Source organism: Anas acuta, chromosome 1 (assembly GCF_963932015.1).
Source record: "Anas acuta chromosome 1, bAnaAcu1.1, whole genome shotgun sequence".
Taxonomy (NCBI): Eukaryota; Metazoa; Chordata; class Aves; order Anseriformes; family Anatidae; genus Anas; species Anas acuta.
In genome coordinates this window covers 4,246,934-4,260,657 of record NC_088979.1, presented here as the reverse complement: position 1 = coordinate 4,260,657, position 13,724 = coordinate 4,246,934, and the positions used below count along the sequence as shown (strand labels likewise).

Genomic DNA, 13,724 nt, shown 5'->3' with positions numbered 1-13,724 from the left:
AGAAGTTAAGGACTTAAAGAGCTGTTTTCACAGGTACACAAAATCCCTGCCCATTCAAGCCTTACACTAGTATTACTGTGTAACCAGACACAACTGCTTTCTCTGAATAAAACGCTGCCCCTTCCACTTTGGAAGAAGCACTATAAAAGCAGCAGATATGCCTGTTGCTGTGGAGATTTTCAGCCACAGGCCAATCTCTCCTCTGTCACCTGAGTTAGCTCACAAGTCGCAGCAGCTGAAGGTTGTTTCCCCGTGATTTTCTGAACATGCAAATGTTTTCCTGAATAAACCAGACAGAAAATCATTTGCAGATGCTAAACATTCCCATCCCTTAAGTCCAATGGTCAAATTCATCACCAAGTTAATCCCCTTTCTGTACATCATGTTCCACAATGCCATATAAAGCTCTCCCATCTCTTCATCCTATATTCTCTGAGCTTTCTCTGGCAGCTCTTGGTGGCCTTCCCCACACCGATCACAGCACTGACTCAACTTCTTCTGCCACTGTGGCCTTTGTGTTTCCAGCCTTCAGTCCTCCACTTGTTCAAACTGGTCTGAACATGAGCCGGCAGTGTGCCCAGGTGGCCAAGAAGGCCAACAGCATCCTGGTTGTGTCAGGAGTAGTGCGGCCAGCAGGGCCAAGGAGATGATTGTCCCCCTGGGCTCTGCTCTGCTGAGGCTGCCCCTCGAGTGCTGGGTTCAGCTTTGGGCCCCTCACTCCCAGAAGGACATTGAGGCCCTGGAGCGTGGCCAGAGAAGGGCTCCGAAGCTGGGGAAGGGCCTGGGACACAAGTCCTGTGAGGAGCGGCTGTGCCAGGGGAGGCTCAGGTTGGCAATGAGGAGACATTTCTGCTCAGCAAGAGCGGTCAGGCCTTGGGACGGGTTGCCCAGGGAGGTGGGGGAGTCCCCGTCCCTGGGGGTGTTCAAGGAGAGGTTGGACGTGGTGCCTGGGGACAGGGCTTGGTGGTGACATTGGTGGTAGGGGGGTGGTTGGACCAGGTGATATTGGAGGGCTTTTCCAACCTTAATAATTCTAGGATTCTATGATTCTAAATGGCCTTTGCTTCTGTTGACTGCCCTTGCATGCTCATGATGTTGGCTTCATTGTACTAAGGTCAAAAACCAAATCTTTGTACTAAGCATAGATCTTCCACAAGTGGACACGTTCGGGTTGTTGACCTTCTCTTTTTATCTGCGCTAAGACCTGTGTTAGATTTTCTTATACTTTAAATAATAGGGTTATTTCATGTCATCCACATGAGCTTTTCACATCCTTTTATTAGTGGAGGTGAGTGAGTGTTCCCCTCCAAAATAGGAGGATGTGGAGAAATCTCTTTGGTGCTTTACTACGTGAAGAGCTTTAAATGATTATAACTGTTACTAATACAGTTATAAAATCAATTTAGTCGCAGAAAACTATTTCTCAAAGTGAGCCAGCAAGCATCTGTATGCCATTTGAGATCCCAAAATATCAGCCTAGTGGCATATTTTTGTAGGTGTGATAATCCGAGGAGTTAGTCAAGAAAACACTTGTAGGCACGGGTAGTATCTTTTATTACAAGTAATATACTCAGAAAAAAAAAAAAAAAAAGTAGGCAAGCTTTCTTCAAATCCATAATAGAAGCAGCAGACTTCACAGCTAAGTGCGAGTTTAGAGAAATTGCTCAGAGTTTCTAACAGAGCTTGTACGGGTGCATAAATTTTTGCAGGGTAAATGGGATGGAATAATGGCTACCAGAGCCCTTTTTCAGGTGTGTGTCAGGACTTTTAATGTTCACACCGGAATGACCACTTTGCTTATGAAGTAGCTCTATTGCTCCCAGACCCCAGCGCCTTCGTTGAGTGCAAGGCCAGAACACCCGAGCAGGGCCAGGTGCTGGGTTCGCTGCCTCGGGGACGGGCATAATAAAAATCACAAGCATGTAACAAGAAGGCAATGTTGCACCTTTTCCACATTCATCTTTGCATAAAATAAAATGCAAAGAAAAAGGTAAAAGTAAAGAAGAAATGGAAGACAGCACAGTTACTGTGCAACAGCAGAGGTCCAACCAGAGCTGCTGTTGAACAGCCCTGGAGAACCTGTAATCTGGGGAAGCTTCAAATGCAAAGCAGTTTGTCCAAAGCACCTTTAGCAGTCCATTGCTAGAATCCTCAATGTAAAAAGGAGTTTTATTGAAGCTTCTGGGTACCCTGGGCCCATGACAGGGAGCAATGACCTTTCATTGTTCTTAAATGACTCCAAATGTGTGTTGCAGATGCCCCATGAGGGTGTCATGAGTTAGTTTATGCCCAAAGGGATGGGGCTAGACAGCAGCTTTTTTCAACCAATAATTACAACAACAACAACAACAAAATATAACACATACTTTTTTTTTTTTTTTTTTTTTTTGCAAAGACTGTGTGCAGGTGACAGTTGACCATTTAAGATATAACTGAAAACAACCAATATTTATGATTTTTTGTTAACAATTTTATGCGTTGGCTCTAAAACATAATTTTAATTGTTTATTTGCTTACGTAAACAGGCACACAACAAAACCCACTTGCTGTCTGCACCATGCTCTCTGGGTTCTCTTGCACCTATGAAAAATTAGGCTCCAACATACCCCGAACTCCTGATCTACTTTGTGTCAGGGCCTCCACACTCAATGACTTCACCTTTTCAGTTTAAGTAAAGAAAAGTGAAATTTGGTGCTTTGCTCTAATAACCAAGGTCTGCAAATTGTGACTTTTAGGCAGACTCCATCACACCAAACATCTGAGCTTAATGAATCTGGGGAAATTTGGGATATTTGAACCCAAGGAAATTGGAGAATTACAGTCTATGGGGAAAAGCCATCTACATTTTGCTTTTCATACTTCGCATGTGAAAGGGAAAAGCTTTTGCCACTTCAAGACTTCTCAAGTTCGTTTTAGTTATTCTTTCTCATCATAACATCAGTTTATTATACACATCAAGGTCAGTTCTTAGAGGATACCGAGCAATTACTGGCTTAATTACAGTGCCTAAATAAATATATTAAGTGAGGAAATTGGAGGTCTGGATAATTATCCTGGAACAAAAAGGAAAAAAAAATACCACCCTGCTTATTTTATCTTTTTTTTTTTCTTCTTGCTGATAAGCAATAGCTGTTATATTTGATTATATTTTTCCGAATCATCTTTTAGCACTTCTTTACAGTCAGCTTTTGAGTTTTTTTCCAGGTGATTCAGTGAAATGCATTGGCAAATACATTTTCCAAGCATTTTTATAAGGCTGTGATAAATGGACATTTTAAGAGTTGAAGTAGGAGCTGAGTTTATACTATTATTTTTGATAATAGGATCACTATACAGGATATGACATCAGGAAGGAAGTATGCTGTAAGCTGAAGAAACCAGAGAAATAATACGGCTACTGTACTTTTCTGTATGTAGGACAAGAAAATACTGTAATAAAATACTGCTGGGAAGCTGCAAACGTACAAGATTTTTTGCATGTAATTCTCCCAGGAGATGTAAAGTACAGCCTTGTGAAAAACTGGGCTTTAGATTAACCTGTTGTTTCTTTATTTATTTTTTCTCCAAATGAAAAGCAGCACTTGAAAAAAATATTGAGCAGAGGGAAAAGAGCCTCTTCTGTGTGCACACAGGATCTGCCCAGTGGAAATTTAAGAGTGCAGGGAGAACAGAAAGAGTGGTCAGGCCTTGGGACGGGTTGCCCAGGGAGGCGGTGGAGTTCCTGGGGATGTTCAAGGCAAGGTTGGACGTGGTGTTTGGGGACAGGGTTTGGTGGTGACATTGGTGGTAGGGGGGTGGTTGGACCAGATGATCATGGAGGGCTTTTCCAACCTTGATGATTCTATAATTCTGTGATCCAAATTAGAGATAAAAGTGACTGCAAAGTTCCTGAGTCAGCTTGGCAGCCTACTGAAGGGTGTTCAGTGCAGTAGCTGGGAGTGTGTGGTGTTAGACCTGTAAGACTCAGGAACAGGCTGCCCAGCATAATTGGTCAGGAATTTAAAATTAGACTTCATGTAGACGAGTTTTCTATGCCGTAGTGAACAACCACCTCAATAACCCTCAGGGATGGACAAGCTAACCAGCTTGGCTTCTGATCATCCAGAACAAGCACGGCTCCCTGCTCCTGTTTGCAGTTTACCATGAGATAAGATCAAAACCATTACATTTTAAAAAGGAAAGAAGGAATTATTTTATAGATAGTATGTGAAAGTACCCATTCTGGGTTAGTTTTGACAGAAACGCCTTAAACTTAGAAAAAGTATCACCTATGAGAGTTGGACTACGCCTAGCATGTTGTTTCAATAGTCAGGAGGAAAATAAGGGCTACAAGTCATCTTTCTTTATTACCTAACTTTGATTACCATGTAGTATGAGGAAGACATTCTCCCCTTTAGTACAGGATGCAATTAAGAGCTTTAGGGGAGGGGTGCATGACCAGAGTTAGCCAGGGAGGGGGAATGGATGGTAAATCAGCTGGAGCAGGACTTTGCTCCATCATGCCAAAGCCCGTAGCACATCCTGACATGGGTTCAGGTGCCACCTTTTCAAGCATTAAACTCTTTTTTTAAAACTGTCCTCATTTTTCTAAAATGCATTCTTTTTTGGAAGATAGCTAGTTCCTTTACCCAAAGAGAGGTGGGGGATGAGAGATGGAGAGGCTGTTCAGTGAACAAGACCATGCATCTCGCCCTCCTGCATACAGCCCACACTGCTGCGAATCCCTCTCTGAACTACTGGGATTTTTTTTGCAGATAATCCTCATGTGCCTTGTATGTGTGTTGAATTTTAATTACCTTTCCTCTGTCCAGGAAATCTCTTACAGGAGACCTTTCTTTGTACAATGCGTTGAAGAATTTCAGTTGTTTTTTTTTTTTTTACTGAGCAGGGAGCTGAAAAAAGCTCAAGGTGAATATTTTTTCTTATAGGGCAGAAGTCAGTAAAGCAATGATTAAGGTATTCAGATTGTGGCTTCAAAGATCTTAAGTGAGGCTTTGGAGAAAAAAAAAAAAAAAAAAAAAACACTCCAGTAACATCAATGATGTCTCTGAAATTTTCTGAATTCTTGCTATAGCATTTGCAACTTGATTTGTTGGCTGCTAAAACATGGAAGATAAAATAATACTTCCCTTTTTTAGGACTTGAAATTCCGTTTAATAACCTGAAACTTTGCCTCTACCAATTTTTTCCTTTTTTCCTTGAGAGTGGTCTTTGGCTACTGATGTTGTTTTAGGCCTGAAATGAACCTAATGAAAAACAGAATTTTTGGTCCAATATTTTTTTTTTTTTTCCCCTGGCTTAATAGCACCATATTCCTGCTTTGCCTCCCAGCCTTTCCCAGAAGCATCACCAGGAGCTACTATTTTAATTCTTTGCCTTAGTAAGAATTCAGGGAGTTTTCTTGGAAAGGGATCCCGAAGTGCAGGTTTATGTGGAGGAACTTTGGATTAGAGCAGTGAGGACTGCGTACCTTCTTTGCAGCTTTTTCAGTAAGTGTGTGGTCTTCACTTTGACCTCTGTGGAAGCACAGCACTTGTCCTGCAGCACAGGGACTCTCTCTGCCTCTCACTGCGTGCAGAACATCGTGAACAGCTCTCTGCCCTCTCTGCCACGACAATTACAGCTACAGCCCAGTGCTAGGACAAGAGGCAACGAGTACAAACTGCAACACGGGAGGTTCTGTCAGAGCATGGGCAGAAATGTCTGGGCTGGGCGGGTGCCGGAGCCCTGGCACAGGCTGCCCAGAGAGGGGCTGGGGGCTCCTCCTTGGGGATCTCCAGCAGCCGCCTGGATGTGGGGCTGGGCCCCCTGCTCAGGGTGGCCCTGCTGGAGCAGGGCTGGCACCACAGGGACCCACAGCTGCCCGACACCACCAGCTGCTCTGTGAGTCTACAGTTTTGAACTTTGTTTGGGATCTGTTTGGGATCACCTGAGCACATTAAATTGGTTTGTAGACTGGTTTGTCAATCCTGCAGTAGAAAAGAAAGGAGTTAAGAACCTGTCCGGACACAGTCCTGGGTAATGTGCTCCAGGGAACTCCGTCTGAGCAGGGAGGTTGGGCAATATGGTCCCCAGATGTCCCTTCCAACCTCAGTGATTCTGTGATATCTGAGCACATACAACTTTCCTACTCTTACAGCTGGCATTGCAAGAACACCCAATGGCCCAAAACAAAATCTAGGTCCTGCTGTTTTGCTGGCTTTGCAAGCACACAAGGAGAAGCAGCTCATGCCTGAAAAAGCCTGCAGAATAAATAGCCAGAAATGCCCAAAGTGACTCTGGAAGATGCAGGAAGGGTCTGACCTTTCACTGCTCTGTGCCAGGCACAGGGCATGTGCAGGATTCAAGTGCTTTCCCAGGGTAGCATGAGGTGCAGAGAGACATTTAGGGGTCCTACAAGCTGTCACACCCACTGCACAGCACTGTGCAAAGGTGCTGGCACAGGGTGCACTCCTTTAGCTTGGTTCCATGCCCAAATTCTTCTGCTGTTTAAGCACATTAACTCAGCAGGCTCAGCATCACTCCGGTACAGCTATTCTGCCTCCTCTTCTGAAGCAACCTCACACTTTCTTGGTGGCTTACCCTTCTGTTTTCAACTCCAGAGCCACAGGGCTAGCTCACAGAAGGAAACTGCTATGGAAAATAACCTTTCTCCTTAATCAGATCCCTTCAGAGAGTCCATCTGAGAAGAGCCTTTTAGCACTAAGTTGCCTTGATCTCTCTTCTTAGCTGAAGACAGAGAATGATCTTCTGAACCATGATGCTTAGATGTTGAAGGGAGACAGTTGGCTTTGTTTGAAATCGTTCACTAGAAAAAAAAATCTTCCTAGATTAAGGGATATTGGCTAGAAAACGCCAAACAGCAGTCACTACAAAACAGCCTCTATACCATTTTAGAGATGGAAGCATCCAACCCTATTGGGGATAAAAAGTAGGATCAGGAGGAAGTTGTCCCAGTAAGGGTAAGAGGCTAAGCAAGTTCATTAGTTTTAATGTAGCACAGAAATCCTGAGCCAACACTAATTGTAACCAAAATAGGAACAGGTAATGATCTCTTTATTCAGGCCACATTCCTCTCATCTGAAATTTCATCCCCAGAGAGTTTATGGCTAGATGACTTGGATCCTCACTGCGGTATAGCTTTGGCACCCCTTTGTCATGCTCCAGAGGTCTGCAACCTCATGTTTTCCTTGGACTGTATTTACTCAGGCAGATTGCATTTCTTTCCAAGAGAAGCGTAAAATATCAGGGCCTCAAAGTTCTCCTTCACTCCAGCTTTTATCTCTAGGTGCCTATGGGTTGAGACATCTTCCATCGCTTCAACACAGCAGCCTTGTCTATGAGCTTTCTCAGTGAGATTGCCTTACTTTCAGGCAGGTTCCAGAAATTAAGCCCAGGGTTCACGCCACTTCCACTTAGGCATCTGAGTTAGTTAGGATCACCCAATGCTCCTTGTCTAATCAATGAAGAGAAAAAAGACAGTCCAAAAGAACCTGCAGACAATGTTTGCTGGGCAGGTCCCAAAGCATGACACCGATCATGAGCCGAAATTTTGCATTTTTTGGTCTTTTGGCTGTAAGACCGTCCTACAAAATAATTGCATAAATGGTATTCCCTGAGGCAGGTGAAAAAGTCTTGCAATGTCCCACGTATATTAACTCTTCCCTGCTAGGGTAAAAGGACTAGAAAGGGTGCTTTGCCTTTGCCAAGCTTATCCCGAACCGTTTTGCAAGGCAGTGTAAACCTCTTTGTTAGCATAAAGCTTAGGGAAAGCAATTTCTACAAAGCCCACCGTTTGGTGTTCAAATATAGGAAAATGGACCTGTTAGGAGATTTGCATGTAATCTTCCGCAGAGAACTTTATACTTTATATGGGGTGTGTTGGATCAGATGGAGCATTAGTGTCAGATTGAGAGAGGCCATTTCACGGGCAGCTCATCAGCCTTCCTACCGATTACATTATTCTTTTACAAGTAGAGTTTGAGTAAAGCTGCGTGAGCTTTTCTAATGGTGATCCATAATTAGGGGCTTGTGCTGTCCTTAAAACTTCAGATGATGTGAACTACTTGCGTAAATATTTCACAAGAAGCGATATAAATATTCCACGGTGATTAGGATTGTTTATGCTGGCACTATCAGAAGAGAGTCTCTTTCTTGATCCATATTTCTTTGATTTTGAAAGAGATACAAGTGTTCTCCCATATATTTGGAAATTAAATTACCTGTTTTTGCTTTTGAATAACAGCACAATCTCAGCCTTGGAGTATGATATTCAGAAAATTGTGTAGCTAACTTACACAATCTGTTTCAACTGTTGTGCCTACAAATGAGCAAGCTGAGTATCCGGCTCAGGCAATTGCCCATGTAATTTTCTGAAAATCTGCCGTATTATTTTCTTGTGTTGGCAAAAAATTATAAGTGCTGCTGTGCTGCTCCAGAGCACCTCAAGCCCCGGAGGAACTGCATTTCAGAAGGGAACAATTTCCTCCCTGCTCCTCTCCATCTTGCTCAATGGATAATTGTTTTCTGCTGTTTTGGGTCGGGTTAATAACCTCAGGAGCTGGCAGAAAGCAGATCTGAGGTCTGGGCTATTTTTTGTCCCTTTCCACTTTCTGCTTCATTTGGGGAATAACTGCAAAAGGCCCAAATGTTCAGTCCATAATCTGGGCTGGGACAGAGGCAGATAACACAGGCATATGGTTGGGGTGCTTTTATATGGCCCATCATCACATCACCTCTCACATTCTAGATGATTTCCACCCAGAGGAAGGTCTGCCTTGTCTGAAAAAAGGATATTCCTGAGTTCCCATTGACGGTGACTTTGTGAGCTCCTTGATAGAAATTATCCTATCCTTGCACACGGATAAGGAGAACTATTGCATCTCTTCACCACAAAGGGGAGGAAAAAAAAAAAACACAACTGGGGAAGGGTAACACAAATCACCCACAAGGCATAACATATGTTCTTCATACTCCATTTCAGTCCAAGTGAATTTATTCATTTCTTCTTAACCTTGCATGGCCCTTTTTCCCAGTATGCCAGTCTTCATACAGGGCATGTGATTATTTCTCATTTTCAAGGCCCAACTACTCATTTCTTAATTTTGGTGACATGGCAGCTGCCCAGGTTTTTCTTGTTAAGATGATATTCATTTGTCCCCTTTATTTCATTTATTTTCCCCTCTGGCTTCATAGCTATAAATCAAATACACAAAATTAAATTAAATAAAATAAACATAAGTGCAGGTGGAAATTCAGGAAATATAAATAACTAAGAGTCATTTTCCAAGGCTGCTTTTTTAATCAATTCTAAACACAAGATATATATTCCCCATTGAACTAACAATGTTGTGACCACCTATTGTTAAAGAACGGCAATAAATCTGCGCAACAATTTCTTACTCCTATGATTCACTGACATATTTTGCCAGACAGCTAGTTCAGATTGCTCTTCTTCCAGCGGTGTTTTATGGTGTCCACAGGAGAGGCGTGATATGCTACCAGGAGAAAGGCATGAGTGATGCTTGTCCCTTAGGAAAATCCTTTCTTCTAAAGGAGCTTGGCTCCTGGCTGCTAAGAAAGCAGTCTTTTACCGTGTGATCATCGGGGGCTAGTCTTTAAATAATACGTTCCCCTCGCTTTGGAAAGCCAAGTGGCAGATGTTCTCCTGCTCTTCTCCTCAACTCCAAAGCCCTGAAATGTTACAGGAGTAAATCCCTCTCAGATGAGCTGCCAGGGATGCCCCGATGCCTGCCACCTTTCACACACCAAGACCTCAGCCCTGCTGTTCTCCTTCATGCTGGTGGGGCTTTAATCAATCGGATGCAGTGCGGGGATGAAATTAAATTGCCTGAGTTTTAGATTTATTTATTAATTAACTGCTTTTGTCAGACAGAGGTACCTATGCGTTTCCGTTGTGTAAGCAGGTCATGGTTTTCACCGTCTCAAGACTAGCTACAGTTTTAATATAGATCAATAAGATTTAGTTTGGATGTCAATAAGGATCACTCAGAACCACTGTGCGAGGAGAAGGAGAGACAAAAACAGAAGAGCATCTGTTTACACTCCTTCTTTTGACAGGATAATAAACCCAGCCAGCACACTACTTCACTGCATTTATACAGCCTTCCTGTGAACTCTCAATGCATACCAGTGCCACAAGTCTTTAAGGCCAGAGCTGTGTTGTGATGTACTTTTATTTTTATTTTTTTGTCATGGTGCATGAATTGTCTCTGTAATTAAGGCTTAGCAGTACCACTCCTATTTTAAGGTTGCATAAAGCTCAGCTTTTTAAGCAGTGTGATATAAAGCAAAAGTTCTTCCCTGATAACTATTGTAGTTGTCATACGGAGCTAATTGTGACCACAGTACTTCTGCCCCCCTTCCCCTATCTCTCCTTTGTGGTGGGAATCACTGATTTGAAATATTTTCAGTGTTGCAAACAGATTTTTTTTTTTCTCAGTGGTTAGAGATGGTATGCAGATACAGGAAACAACAGCATTTTGAAGCAAATTATTTCACATCTATGAGCCTCAGTTTCCTTATCTGTAGGAAGTGTAAGTTTGCTCCCCAGACAATCCAATTTTATCAGCCTATCTGATTAAAGATCCCAGTATTTCACGGCTTATGTCCTCAGTGCTTGCAAAGCTCTTCAAGATTCCTGGTTGAAGCTTGATAGAAGATACTCTGGGGGAAGAAAAAAAATAAAAAAAAAGTGGATATTAATGATTTATTGATTGCAGATAACACCACTCTGGGTATACTGACCACTATTAAATCCCATTGCCTTGTTATATCTGTTCCATGAGAAGTCAACATTTGTATATCCACACTTTTCTAACCCTTTTGGGACAAATTGTAAACATATGAGTGTATTCCCTAGTATATAATCTTTGAAACAATGCACTGTCCTTCGTTTAAAATGATCTCCCTGAGTGTTCTGTATTCCTGGCAGCCTTTTTGTTCACATGAGTGTGAATACACCCGTTTTAAATCAGCTCTTGATCTCTCAAGGCCAAAACCTGCAAATGACAGAGTAACTCGAGAAACACACGGTATTCTGAAATATTACAGCCAAATGTGCAGCGTAAACTGAAGGCATGTTTATTGTTTGTCTTACTTTCTCCTAACTATTTAGAGTCTGCTCTGGTCTGTCTCTTCCCCAAATTTAAAGCGGTTGCCTAAAATTTGCGGAGTTCCGCAGTGAAGCTGAGAAACACATTCTTTGTGTTAACCTAGTTCCGAAGTTTGTGTTTCCTAAGCACTTTCATAAATCTACAAGGGGCTGTAACGTATCTTCCCCTGATATTTTTAATCTTAATCTGAAATACTGGCACACAGATAAAATAGAAGTTTATGTTCTGTTTTCCTCTGAATTTGGGCAAGCAACGTATCACTCATACGGAGACGTTGAACTTTTATATTATTCCTGCCTCAAGTCCAAAGAACATAATTTCGACTGTTCACTGCAAGCGGATATACAGGATTGTTACAAATTGATGCCAAGGGGCCCATACTTGGAATCCGTTTTGTTTTTCTTTGAGTTAGTTTCCAAATTGCAAGGGTGTGCATAATGAATGTGTTATCTAGTCCTTCTGTTTTGTATTTTTGAAGGAGAGACAGCACATACTGCAAAGTGACTTGGCCTACTTGCTCAGGTTCCATAGCAACCCAGTATTGCTGTGAATTCATTTTGTACTAATCAATTAGAAATTTTGCTCTGGCAGCTGGAATGAAAGTTTATGGGCCGAATCCTGCTTGTTTTACTTGGATCTGCAGTTGCAGTAAATTCAATGAGAGACTTTCTTTGAAGGATACGGACTTGTATCTTTTGTCTCTCTCTTGGTTTATTTTTCCTGAAAAGGTCAGATTTAATTTTTGGCTTTAGCAGAGGAAAGGAGGCAATTCTCTTAAAGGATCCACAACTTAAGACAGCTTTTTCTTACAAACATAGCTACTGACATGCTAAAAAGGAAGGTATTGCTTTGCTTCCTCTGCATTTTAACTGGATGCTGTCAGTTGCCACACCTTCCATCCAGAAGCTTGTGAAATCTCCAGTTGCGTCCACCCCAAAATTGTGTGTCCAAGAAGGAATTTTGGGGGGCATGTGGTTGTATGCACCAGTGCCCTTCACAGCAGTACAGCCCTTCCTTTTTCATTGCCAAAATTACAACGTTTGGACATGTTGAGAAGTCCATGCCAAAACCCCAACTTGCAACCACCTGGAAATGGTAGATGGTTTCTGATGTGAGCTGACATAGGTACTAATATTTTGCTTTTAGGGTCACAGTTCCAAATTCAGCTCATTCTGTTGCTTGTCTTTGTGTCTGGACTACAGGTTTCATGTGCAGATACCCCAGTCATGCTATCTAACAAAAACACAGGGAGAACATTAGGGATCTCCTTTCATTTACCACATTTTTATTTTTTGGTCATAGTTAGTCTTACCATTAACCTCCTTTTTTTTTTTTTTTTTTCACTAGATTTCGGGTAAATGAGTCAGAGGCTTGAAATAATGTTTAAAATCTAGATTGTCTCTCAGTGGCTGGAAAAATGTGCCCTCCAGTTACAAAGAACTGCATGGGACTATGGGATGAGATAGGCTGAGCAATTTCTTTCCGTTTTACTCATCTTCACACCAGAATGCAGGCTCTGACTATGCAGCATCAGAAATACGTATCATCAGCACAACAAATCAAAGACATGATTTAAACTTTATAATATGTCAGGGCTCATCAAAACTCCTTCGTGACTAGAGGATGATGCAGAGTAGATTTGGCTTCTTCAGGAGCACGTCAGAGCTAGAGCTGTATCTCCAGAGCTGTTTGCATGTTAGGGTTTGTGACATGGCAAAGCAGAGGTGTGTGGGATGGAGTATGATATAATCTCACTCGTGTATGAATATGGCCTTGCCCAAAGAAGCAAATAAAATAAATTAGTCTCTGCATGTACTTGAATCCATAACTGGAAGCGGCACCTGTCTTTTTCATGGGGTCATGACAGTAGTCTCTTACTATCTGCGTTTCTGTAGATGTCTTCCTTTTCTTGTCTGATGATTTTTCAGGAATTTCCTTCTGCAATCCCCTTTCTAACATAAGGGTGTGCCGTCACCCTGTTTCAGAGGCAAACAGCTGAGGCTGAAGGGGGCTAGACACAGGATGTTGAGGCACTGATGGTGCCTGAATTGCTACTCAGAGCCTAATAGTTGGGCTTTCTTCTGCTCCCATCCACTAAGCATCTCCACGGTACCTTGGAGAATTTGCATGTAGTCCCTTTTTCTGCTGTCTCTCTCCAGCTCCTACCTATAGTTAACAGGAAGGTGACAACCTTGGTATGCTCTGAGTGTAGTCCCATGTTCTCTCTGGCTCCCAGGCTTTTCCCCCAACACTACAATTTCTGCTCTGATAACAATTTTCACTTTATAAGATCTGCATATGCCAGGGAGGTAGCACCCAAGAGCTCATCAGGAGAAAAACTGATGACCAAGGTGGAAGGAAACTTAGCAGAACCAGCTTTGGGGGATTTAAATGTTAAACCCGCTTCATTGTTTTGGGTTTGTGTTTGCTTTTCTAAAGCATTCATGTCGTGTTTAGTCAAAAATACTGCATGGCTATGTTGTGTGCTATGTTATGTTCAAAATGAGATGTTTTATATTTATTTTTTTCTTTTTACATTTTCTTGTGTTGTTATTCTTTTATGGATTTTGCATGATAACATTTCAGTAT

The 13,724-nt window shown here is 42.2% G+C and overlaps 1 protein-coding gene across 15 annotated transcripts in view; it reads left to right on the top strand.

Annotated features, from left to right (window-relative positions):
• The window catches only part of TENM4 (teneurin transmembrane protein 4), a 1,646,934-nt gene that overhangs the window by 1,378,936 nt on the left and 254,274 nt on the right, over positions 1-13,724 (top strand). The gene's annotated exons all lie outside the window — the stretch shown is intronic.